Source organism: Cebus imitator, unplaced genomic scaffold, assembly GCF_001604975.1.
Source record: "Cebus imitator isolate Cc_AM_T3 unplaced genomic scaffold, Cebus_imitator-1.0 Scaffold69, whole genome shotgun sequence".
Lineage (NCBI taxonomy): Eukaryota > Metazoa > Chordata > Mammalia > Primates > Cebidae > Cebus > Cebus imitator.
The window spans coordinates 7,648,242-7,659,039 of record NW_016107384.1 but is presented as its reverse complement, the minus strand read 5'-3'; the positions used below and the strand labels follow the sequence as shown (position 1 = coordinate 7,659,039).

Genomic DNA, 10,798 nt, shown 5'->3' with positions numbered 1-10,798 from the left:
CAGACTCCTGAGTAGCTGGGATTACAGGCACGCACCACCATGCCCAGCTAATATTTTGTATTTTTAGTAGAGACGGGGTTTCACCATGTTGACCAGGATGGTCTCCATCTCTTGACCTCGTGATCCACCTGCCTCGGCCTCCCAAAGTGCTGGGATTACAGGCTTGAGCCACCGCGCCTGGCCGGATTCGATGTTTTATTAGTAATTTGTAAAAAAAACAAACAAAGAAAAGAAAGAAAGAAAAGGAAGGAAGGGGATAAGAAAATAAAAAGAATAGGAAAAGGAGTCTACTGTTCAATGGCTTTGATTTAATTGCTCAGTATTAAAACTACAGAAATTTAAGAAGTTACTTTCTCTGTCATAGCCTCCTTAGTTTCTTTGTACTCTGAGTGTATAACAAGGTAGACATCTCAGATTATACATGGACAAGTTCTTTTCCTATTTATATTCCTAAATGTAGCAGTTTTCTTGGTTTCCAATAGAATTCTTTTCTTTTCAAATTTTAATTTAAAATATTTTAAAGCTTTGAAAAGTGATAAAAATAGTAGTAAGATATCACATGTGCTCTCACCATGTTTTTCTGTTAATATTTAACCACATTCATCTTACACTCTGTCAACATAGAAATATACACATGTATGTCTATATATACATGCAAATAGATACATAGATATATACATACAAAACGTTTTTCTGAGACACATTTATTTTGCATATATGAGGTCTGTTTACTGCTTGCTATTTCAGTGTTTATTTCCTGAGAGCAACCACAATCTAACATCACAACAGTACAACCATAAAAATCAGGATATTTTCACTGGTTTTACTGTCTATTTAGACATGTTAATATTTTTCCAATGATCCTAATATGTCATTTTATAAGTTCAGGATCCATCCAGAATTATGCATATCACTTACTGGACCTATCTCTTCGGTCTTCCTCAGTCTGGAATATTTTCTTAGCTTTCTTTGATTGTGTTCATGACCTTGGCATTCCTTACCCAAACAGGCCATTGGCTTCACGGACTCCAACTCTGCTTAGGATTCCCTGACTTTTTGCTGTTTTGATTAAGTATATATGCATTATATATTTTTAATATCAGGACTTACATATTCATATTCTCTACAAAATTGTCATATGTTTTAAAGATATACCAAGTGAAGGATATGGGGAAGTGACATCCATTTCATATAATTACAAAATATTTTTATTATTTGTGGAATGCTTATAAATCTGTTGCCATAAAACCACTAACTATAGTAGTAATACCTTTACAGGTTCATTTCATCTTAATTAAAGACGACACTCTTTTCTTCTTCCAAATTTCCGAATACATCTGGAGAACTGGATCAGTGTACTCTTTGAAACTGAAATAGTAAAGTACTAAGTCCCATCATGTAATTTTGCGAAGGTTTCATCCTTGCCTGGATGATTTCTGTCCTTCTGATATTATCTTTTCTTGATTACTGTAGATGAGAGCTAGCTGTTTATATTTGGTAATTTTTCAAAAGAAGTGCTTCAACCAAACTGCCCATTTTTTAATGCAAGGGTTTTGAAAGCTTGTCCTTTGCTCTGTGGGGAACTTTGAGATCTTTGGGTTTCTTATAATCACCATGACAATTTATGTGATATAATTAAAGAAAATAGAACTTTAATAATGACTTTGCCACCGATGATACTCAATAAAATAGGCTGGTAGAAAAATATCAATAGTTTCATGACAGTGTTTTGAATGGTAATCAATATAACAGTGGCATGCTGATAGCAGTGTTAGAGCTCTCTACTTCTTCAATTGTGTATGAACCCCAACCCAGGCCAGCTTGCTGAGTAGAGATACTGATAATTAGTTCTACTCAAATATAAAATCACTTTAAAAACAATTGCAGCCATATGACACCTAGTTGCATTTTGGTTTTGTTGTTCATATTTATGAATAAATTAAATTTTCAAACAATGTTGCCTATATTCTAAAACATCAATTCCTTTTCAGAAGATACTTTTGGCTTTTAATTAAAATAAAAAGCTATAATCCCCACAACATCATTGCATTAAACCTGGAAAATCTACAAGATATGTGTGGTCAAGGATGACAAACGAAGCTAGTTACATTTTAAGAAAGAACATCAGTATTTGGGGTGGAACAAGTTAGAAACAGAAATAATTTTAGAGATAATATATTATCTTCTATATGTCAATGTACATATACTATTGCATGTAAATATCATTTCGACATATGTCATGTCTATGCTCTTCTTTCCTTGAGACACATATATTCTTAGCAAAGAAAGACATTATTATTGGATTGTTCTTTATTCTCTTATCAAAAAGGAATTTTTAAATAATTCTTTGAAAATATCTTATATCAATGAATTTACTTGTTCTTTATTTTTTGTCTCCATGGATTACCGTTATTTTTCTGAAGCATATTCTCAAATATCTTTTATAATCCTTTTTTTCAATAACCTTAGAAGATATGGAAGGACTTATAAACATTCATTTGTTTTCTAATATTTGTAGTACACTCGCTCTTGATTTTGTAGATTTCTCCAATAGTGCACTTCATATCTATTCTTCATTCCTCAACCTCCCAGCTTCTCTCATCTGTACTTTATGGTATCAGCTTTCAATACATTAACATTGTACTCACTATCACAAATAAATATACTAATCTTTGTTTAAAATCAAGTTCTAGGCTGGGAGCCATGGCTCAGGCCTGTGATCCTAGCACTTTGGGAGGCCGACGTGGGTGGATCGCCTTAGCTCAGGTGTTGGAGACCAGCCTGAGCAACGTGGTGAAACCCCATCTCTACTAAAATACAAAAAATTAGCCGGGACTGGCAGTGCATGCCTGTAATCCTAGCTACTCCGGAGGCTGAGGTGGGAGAATCGCTTCAAACCGGAAGGCAGATGTTGCAGTGGGCCGAGATTGTGCCACTGCACTTTAGCCTGGGCAACAGGGGACTTAATCTGAAAAGAAAAAAGAAAAGAAAGGAAAGGGAGGGAAGGGGAAGGAGAAGGGAAGAAAAGAAAAGAAAAAAACGAGTTATAAAAACACAAAGAAATGTAAAGCATTGACCTTATATTGATAAGAATATAATGCTCACTGTTTGACAGCTATTTTATATGACAAGCAAACACATAATTTCAAAAGAATGCAAAAATAAGTATTTTTTTTTCTTGCTCACTAATCAGCATATTAGCTGGTGTTAAATATTAGCTGGCTGAGCCCAGTTGTATATACTGCAATGATATTATAGGTGTTCATTAATGAACACCTGTAATAAACACATTCGTGCAGTGATATTGTGGGGCATAGCCTATAAGGTTAGGCTCAGCTAGGATCTCTCCAGGTCTCAAGTTCAGATGTAATCTGTTCCACATATATCTTACCCTGGAACACAGCTATCCAAAGAAGGTTTGCTTTATGCAGTTGGAAGAAGCATGAGAGGAGAATCCCAACCATGCGTGCATATTTTAAAGTTTTGCCTTTAATATATCTCCTAATTTTGTATTGGCCAAAGTAAATCATTTATAAAACTCTAAAGTCAAGAAGTTATGAAATACTCTTTGACCTTGCTAAAGGTATAGCAATTATGTTAATGTATGTTACTGTAAGACTGGAGTAAAATAAACATTAGATGAGTAATTAAATATAACAAAACTACATATTCAAGTTAAATGTGACAACTATATTTCCTAACTTGTATAAGTTTCTTTTTAAACTTTTTTAATATGAAATTTTATTCTTTAAGTTATTCTAATATATCAGATGTAATATTTGTTCTGTGAAATTCTCTTTTTTCTTGAATAAAACCAACCTGAAATTTCTCTACTCTCATCTTTTTCTGTCATTTTTCATGATTATTCCCCAGCTCTGCACTAAAGCTACCATCTCTGGAAAACTGCTCTTTATATTTGTAAATTAGATGTAATACACTTTGGTCCAGTCTTTATATTTATTAAGTTACTCTCTTGATTTTCTGAAGTTTATACTCAAGTAATTTCTTCAGATGGACTGTATAGAGGTTACATAAACTGTAAGATCTGCTAATGATATTTTATTTAACTTACATTTAGGTTAGATTGAAAGTTTTGCTAAGCATCAAAGTTTAGACTTTAAAAATTGAAATCTTTATTAAAATTTATGAGAACCATGATACTAGGTGTGATTAATCCTTTGAATTTTGTTTTATAAAAATGTAATGTTTGTTTTATTCTAGAATTTGTGAGATTTCACAGTAGTAATGTTTCTAAATTTCATAATGGGTTAATGTCAAAATTATATCTTCAATCTTTTTTTGAGAAGTAGGTTTGCTTCCTGCCATTTTTACTAGAAATCAAAAACAACAACAACAAAAACCCTTGTGCTATATGTATATTACAGTGGGGAAAGTTTTCTTTTTATGTCTAGTGCCAGATTATTCTGTTTCAGTAGTATCAGCAGTTTCTTTTTTGTCTTAGTAAAGAGATGGTTTTATATTTGTATGGATTTTGGTGGTAAAACACACAAGTTGCAGAAAAACATAGATGTTTTTATGCATTTTATTTAGTCCTGTTTTTGCTTCTAGAGTGCAGCATGTTAGCAACTTAAGTTTCTTAATAATTTACTCCTACTATTGATTAGACTGCACATACAAATTTTGAGCAACTTTTGCACTTACTGCTCTTTGTTTAAATACATATAATCTTGCTTAAAATAGTTTATTTTTAATATAAGAGACGTATTTGCACATTAGAATATTCATTTTTCACAGTGGAAATTCTCAAGTTCTGTTCTTCTTGTAGTTATTCTTTGAACTGTGGCTGTAGTAAGCTTTTGAAAAGCAGTTGTTATAATGTTGCTGTATGCCACTAAATGGCATAGAGTGACATTAATATGGCTCTCCACTGCTGTCTTAGTCAATATGAGCAGCTATACCAAATACTATAGACTAGGTGCCTTAAAGAACAGACATTTGTTTCTCACAGTTCTGGAGGCTGGGGAGTCCAGTTCAAGGCTCCAGCAGATTTAATGTCTGGTGAGGGCCTACTTCATGTCTTCTAGAGGGACTACTTGCTGTATCTTTACATGATGCGCAGAAAAAGTAAGGGCTCTCATGTCTCTTATAAGGACACTAATCCCATCTTGAGGCCTCCACTTTCATCTTCATTACCAAGTTAACTCTCAAGGGCCCCAGTAACAAGTACCATCACATTGGAGAATAGGGCTTCAACATATGAATTAGGGAAAACAACATTCAGTCCATAGCATCTGCCTTAAGAATAATTTTGAAATCCTCTATCAGGATGTACAGGTGTAGCATGATCCAGCCCCAACCAACCAATCCATCTCATCTTTACTTAATCTCTTAATAGAAACCTGATTCTCCTCTAACCTCACAGCTCTACCTACAACAACCTTTGCTGTTTCTACCTTGCTGTATCTAACATCCAAATCATTCCATATATTCTCTCCTCTTTTTGAAAAAACAAATTCTACCACGACATCACTTTTTTAATGGCAGCACCTTGCTTTCTCTATATCCAACACCATCTCAGATACATCCATGGGCTTTTGTATCTAAAGCATTTCTTCACTGACTGTTAGGCTATGCTGCTTTCCCCCCTTTTGATGTTCCAAGTGTGAACTCATCTCTTTAACATGAAATTAACATAATTTTAGATTGTGAAATTTTTTATTGTCAAGATAAAATTTGTGACCACATTATTGCTGCATTGATGTGATACTTCTTGAATGCATTCATTGGCAAGTGTTAGTATTTTGTTTGGGTAACTATCTAGAAGGCAGTTTGAAAACTAGAAAAAAATTATTTAAATGTATCTTAATTAGATACATTATGGCTAAGGGAGTATATTGTCATTCTTTTTCTTTCTTTCTCTTTCTCTTTATCTAGATTAGGACCTACTGTAACTTAATTATTCCTTTAATTTCATTCTGAGAGCATAGCCATCCTAGGTAATATTTTTGAGAATTATTACTAATGAAAGGAAAATGGAGTTTAAAAATAAAGTCATGAATCATCTTTTGTGAAACTTAGATTTGCGAAAATAATTTTTATTTATATTTTTACTTGTGTAAATTTAATATGTGTAAGGGCAGTTTTACTGCATGGATCTGTTGCATAGCAGTGAAGTGTGGGCTTTTAGTGTAACCATCACTAGATGATCTATAGCCTAGTGTCTTTAGACTTAGCTATCATCTGCTACACCATGAAGTCTGCTCCTAGAACTGAGGAGCATATGTATTAAAGGATATTCCATATGGTGTGATCAAAAGGATTTAATACCCAGTTATTACGTATATCATACACATACCCAAAAGTAAACACTTCACTCTCTTAGATATAGATTTTAACTCAGAAAAGTAGGCAGATCCTAAATGTATATATGCCAGCAAACACAAAATTTAAAAAAAAAATAATCTTCATTTTTGTTTGTTACTCCTTTGCTGCTGAATAATAAGGACTGGAACTACATTTCTTACTATCTGGAACCCTTCAATCAACGATGTTTGCAGTAGTAGATAGGTAAAAATCATTACATCATTATGTAAAAATTTTACAGTTGTCATATTACAAAATTAAAATGTGATTTACAAGAATGTGATGAATATGATTTGCATATAAACTTTTACTCAAAGAGATCATCACACAAAACATATGGAAATAGGCATGAATATCATTATATAGGTAAGTAAACAAGTTTGACGTTTTTATAATTAGTAGAGGTAGTTGGAAAAGATTCCACTTTCATTTAAAAATAAATGGAGATGAATTTAGATAGAATAAAATAAGCTAAAAGAAATTTATAAAATACTCAATTTCTAACTGATTCTTTGAAGATTCAATTTTTTTTTTTTTTTTTTATTTTTGAGATGGAATCTCGCTCTATAACTCAGGCTGGAGTGTAGTGGTGTGATCTGGGCTCACTGCAACCTCCGCCTCCTGGGTTCAAGCAATTATTCTGCCTCAACCTGCAGAGTACCCGGGACTACAGGCGTGCACCACCATGCCCAGCTAATTTTTGTATTTTTAGTAGAAATGGGGATTCGCCATAATGACAAGGCTGGTCTCCATTTCATGACTTTGTGATCTGCTTGCCTTGGCCTCCCAAATTGTTGAGTTTACAGAGGCAAGCCCCCATGCCTGGCTGAATATTCAAATTCTGTATAATGAAAAATCATAATGTCAAAGAAACTTCAAACTAGTTTCTACATTGAGTTCATGGGGAAAAGAATGGCAATTATTAATATTTTGATGGAAAAATAAGCAAAACTAAAGCTAGAAGACATAGAAAATCAAAGCTATCTATTTGCACATAATGTGAATAAACTAAGTGACTCACACCTACTGCTTTGTTTCTATTTTATTTTATTTTATTTTTTTATTATACTTTAAGTTCTCTGGTACATGTTCAGATCTTGCAGGATTGTTACATAGGTATACACATGGCATGGTGTGAGATGGTATCTCAGTGTGGTTTTGATTTGCATTTCTCTAATGATCAGTGATGATGAGCATTTTTCATATGTTTGTTGGCCACGTAAGTGTCTTCTTTTGAAAAATGTCTGTTCATATCCTTTGCTCACTTTTTGATGGGGTTGTTTTTATTTTTTCTTGTAAATTTGTTGAAGTTCTTTGTAAATTCTGGACATTAGCCCTTTGTCAGATGGGTAGCTTCTGAAAATTGTTTCCCATTCTGTTGGTTGCTGGTTCACTCTAATGATAGTTTATTTTGCTGTGCAGAAGCTCTTAATTAGATCCCATTTGTCTATTTTGGCTTCTGTTGCCATTGCTTTTGGTGTTTTAGTCGTGAAGTCCTTGCCTATTCCTATGTCACGAATGGTATTGCTTAGCTTTTCTTCTAGGGTTTTTATGGTGTTAGGTCTTATGTTTAAATCTTTAGTCCATCTGGAGTTAATTTTAGTGTTGGGTGTCAGAAAGGGTCCAGTTTCTGCTTTCTGCACATGGCTAGCTAGTTTTCCCAATACCTTTTATTGAACAGTGAATCTTTTCCCCGTTGCTTGTTTTTGTGAGGTTTGTCAAAGATCAGGTGGTTGTGGATTTGTGCCATTGCTTCTGAGGCCTCTGTTCTGTTTCCTTGGTCTATATCTCTGTTTTCGTACCAGTACCATGCTTTTTTGATTACTGTAGCCTTGTAGTATAGTTTGAAGTCAGGTAGTGGGATGTCTCCAGCTTTGTTCTTTTTGCTTATGATTGTCTTGGCTATGCAGGCTCTTTTTTTTTTTCTGAAATCAACTAGCCTTACTCCATCTTAGAAATAAGCCTGACAAGCTCCAGCTTAGCTCACCCTCCCTGCCACAGCCCCCTCAGGTGCATTACTGGGTCAGGTTATACTCAGAGCCTTGAACCATTGAGGTTTGGGTCACGCTGTTCTCAGTACCTGTAATTGTTGTAACCACATCCTGCTTGGCAAGTCAACCTGCTATTGTGAAAATCCCCCATTGGTGACTGATTGTATGGAAAGTCCCCCCTGCTACCCTCTTGATGACTGTATGGAAATACTCTTAGTAATCAGCAACTATGGGAACCTCCTGCCTCCTGGTTACTAGCTTCCTCCTACTAACTTGCTTGTTCTGCTTCTGTAAAATTCTACTTCAGCTAGACTCCCTCTCCCCTCTCTTCTAGGTTAAGTATAAAAGGAAATCACATCCAGATCTTCGGAGCCGAGAGATTTTGAGCACGAGCTGGCTCTTGGTCACTGGCAATAAAGGACTCTTAACTGGAACTCAGAGTGTGGCGCTTTCCTTCTAACTCGCTGGGGTATAGGGGTTCCATGTGAAGTTTAAGGTGGTTTTTTCCAGTTCTGTGTAGAAGGTCAATGGTAGCTTGATGGAGATAGCATTGAATCTATAAATTACTTTGGGCAGTATGGCCATTTTCACGATACTGATTCTTCCTAACCATGAGCATGGAGTGTTTTTCCATCTGTTTATACCCTCTCTTATTTCCTTGAGCAGTGATTTGTAGTTCTCCTTGAAGATATCCTTCATGTCCTTTGTTAGTTGTATTCCTAGGTATTTTATTGTCTTTGTAGCAATGGTGAACAGGAGTTCACTCATGATTTGGCTCTCTGTTAGTCTGTTATTGGTGTATAGGAATGCTTGTGATTTTTGCACATTGAGTTTGTATCCTAAGACTTTACTGAAGTTTCTTATCATCTTAAGGAGATTGTGGGCTGAGATGATGGGGTCTTCTAAATATACAAGCATGTCATCTGCAAATAGAGACAATTTGACTTCCTCTTTTCCTAATATAATATGCTTTATTTCTTTTTCTTGCCTGTTTGCTCTGGCTAGAACTTCCAATATTATGTTGAATAGGAATGGTGAAAGAGGGCACCCTTGTCTAGTGCCAGTTTTCAAAGGGAATGCTTCTAGTTTTTGCCCATTTAGTATGATATTGGCTGTGGGTTTGTCCTAAATAGCTTTTTATTATTTTGAGAGAGGGAATCCTCCCTAACTCATTATATGAGACGAACCAACATCATCTGATACCAGAACATGGCAGGGACACAAATAAAATAGAAAATTTCAGGCCAATATCCATGATGAACATCAATGCAAAAGTCTTCAATAAAATACTGGAAAACCAAATGCAACAGCACATCAAAAAGTTTATCCATCACGATCAAGTAGACTTCATCCCGGGGATGCAAGCCTGGCTCAACACAGGCAAATCTGTAAATGTAATCCAACACATAAACAGAACCAAAGACAAAAACCACATGATTATCTCAATAGATGCAGAGAATACCTTCGACAAAATTCAACAGCCCTTATGCTAAAAACTGTCAATAAACTAGGTATTATTTCTATTTTATAAAGTAGAATTTATAGTAACTAGACAAGGCAAGTATATTTTCAAAAATATTCTTTAAGAGGAATCTGATTATTTTATTAAGTGGGCAAATGAGGGAGGAGGAGAATATGATCTGTTACCTGTAAAGTTTTATTACATATTACTTATGTATAGACTTGTTTTGTTTTAATTGGTTTTATCACAGCTAGTGAGTTCTAACTTTATTCAAGTGTTGGAGAGGGCAGAGACAAGTAGAAGGTAAAATACTTAGAGATATAAAAGAATATAATTTTTAAACTTGTAACCTAAGGGAAGGTAAAAATAGCTTCAGTTTGAACTAGTAAAATAAAGAGAGCTCAAAATTATCCAAGACAAATAGAAAGGCATTCTAATAATACAAATAGAACCTTGGTCTGGAAACTATTCACATAAAACATATTAATAATTATTTATTAAAATTCTATCTATTTAAAAATATTTCTATTGTTAACTCTATGAATATTAAAAATGATGCATTCTATAACATTTACTCATAGTTTTAATTAAAAACAAATTCACTGGTTATTCTGAAAACACACAAACACCCATATCTAGTAACTGAATTTTAGAAAATTATGGACCATAACTTGAGGTTAGTTCTTTAGTTTGAACTACTGCTAAATTGAAATTGAGATGTATTTTTTCTGTTTTATGTCTTTTAAAAAATCTCATGAAATGTTTGATTTGGGTTAACTAGTTAGCTCATGTGAATTTATATTATCAGAGAAATATACTAAACAAAAAATTTTATCTGAACCCTGTCTCTACTAAAAATACAAAAATTAGCTGGGCATGGTGGCATATGGCTGTAGTTCCAGCTACTTGGAAGGCTGAGACAGGAGAATTGTTTGAACCGAGGAAATGGAGGTTGCGGTGAGCCGAGATCACGCCATTGCTCTCCAGCCTGGGTAACAAGAGCGAAACTCCATCTCAAAAA

The 10,798-nt window shown here is 34.3% G+C and overlaps 1 long non-coding RNA gene across 1 annotated transcript in view; it reads left to right on the top strand.

Annotated features, from left to right (window-relative positions):
- Positions 1-10,798, top strand: part of LOC108306029 — a 65,847-nt gene that overhangs the window by 41,646 nt on the left and 13,403 nt on the right. Inside the window, exon 3 of the long non-coding RNA XR_001825977.1 lies at positions 5,008-5,019. This is a non-coding gene — a long non-coding RNA (uncharacterized LOC108306029). The remainder of the gene's footprint in view (positions 1-5,007; positions 5,020-10,798) is intronic.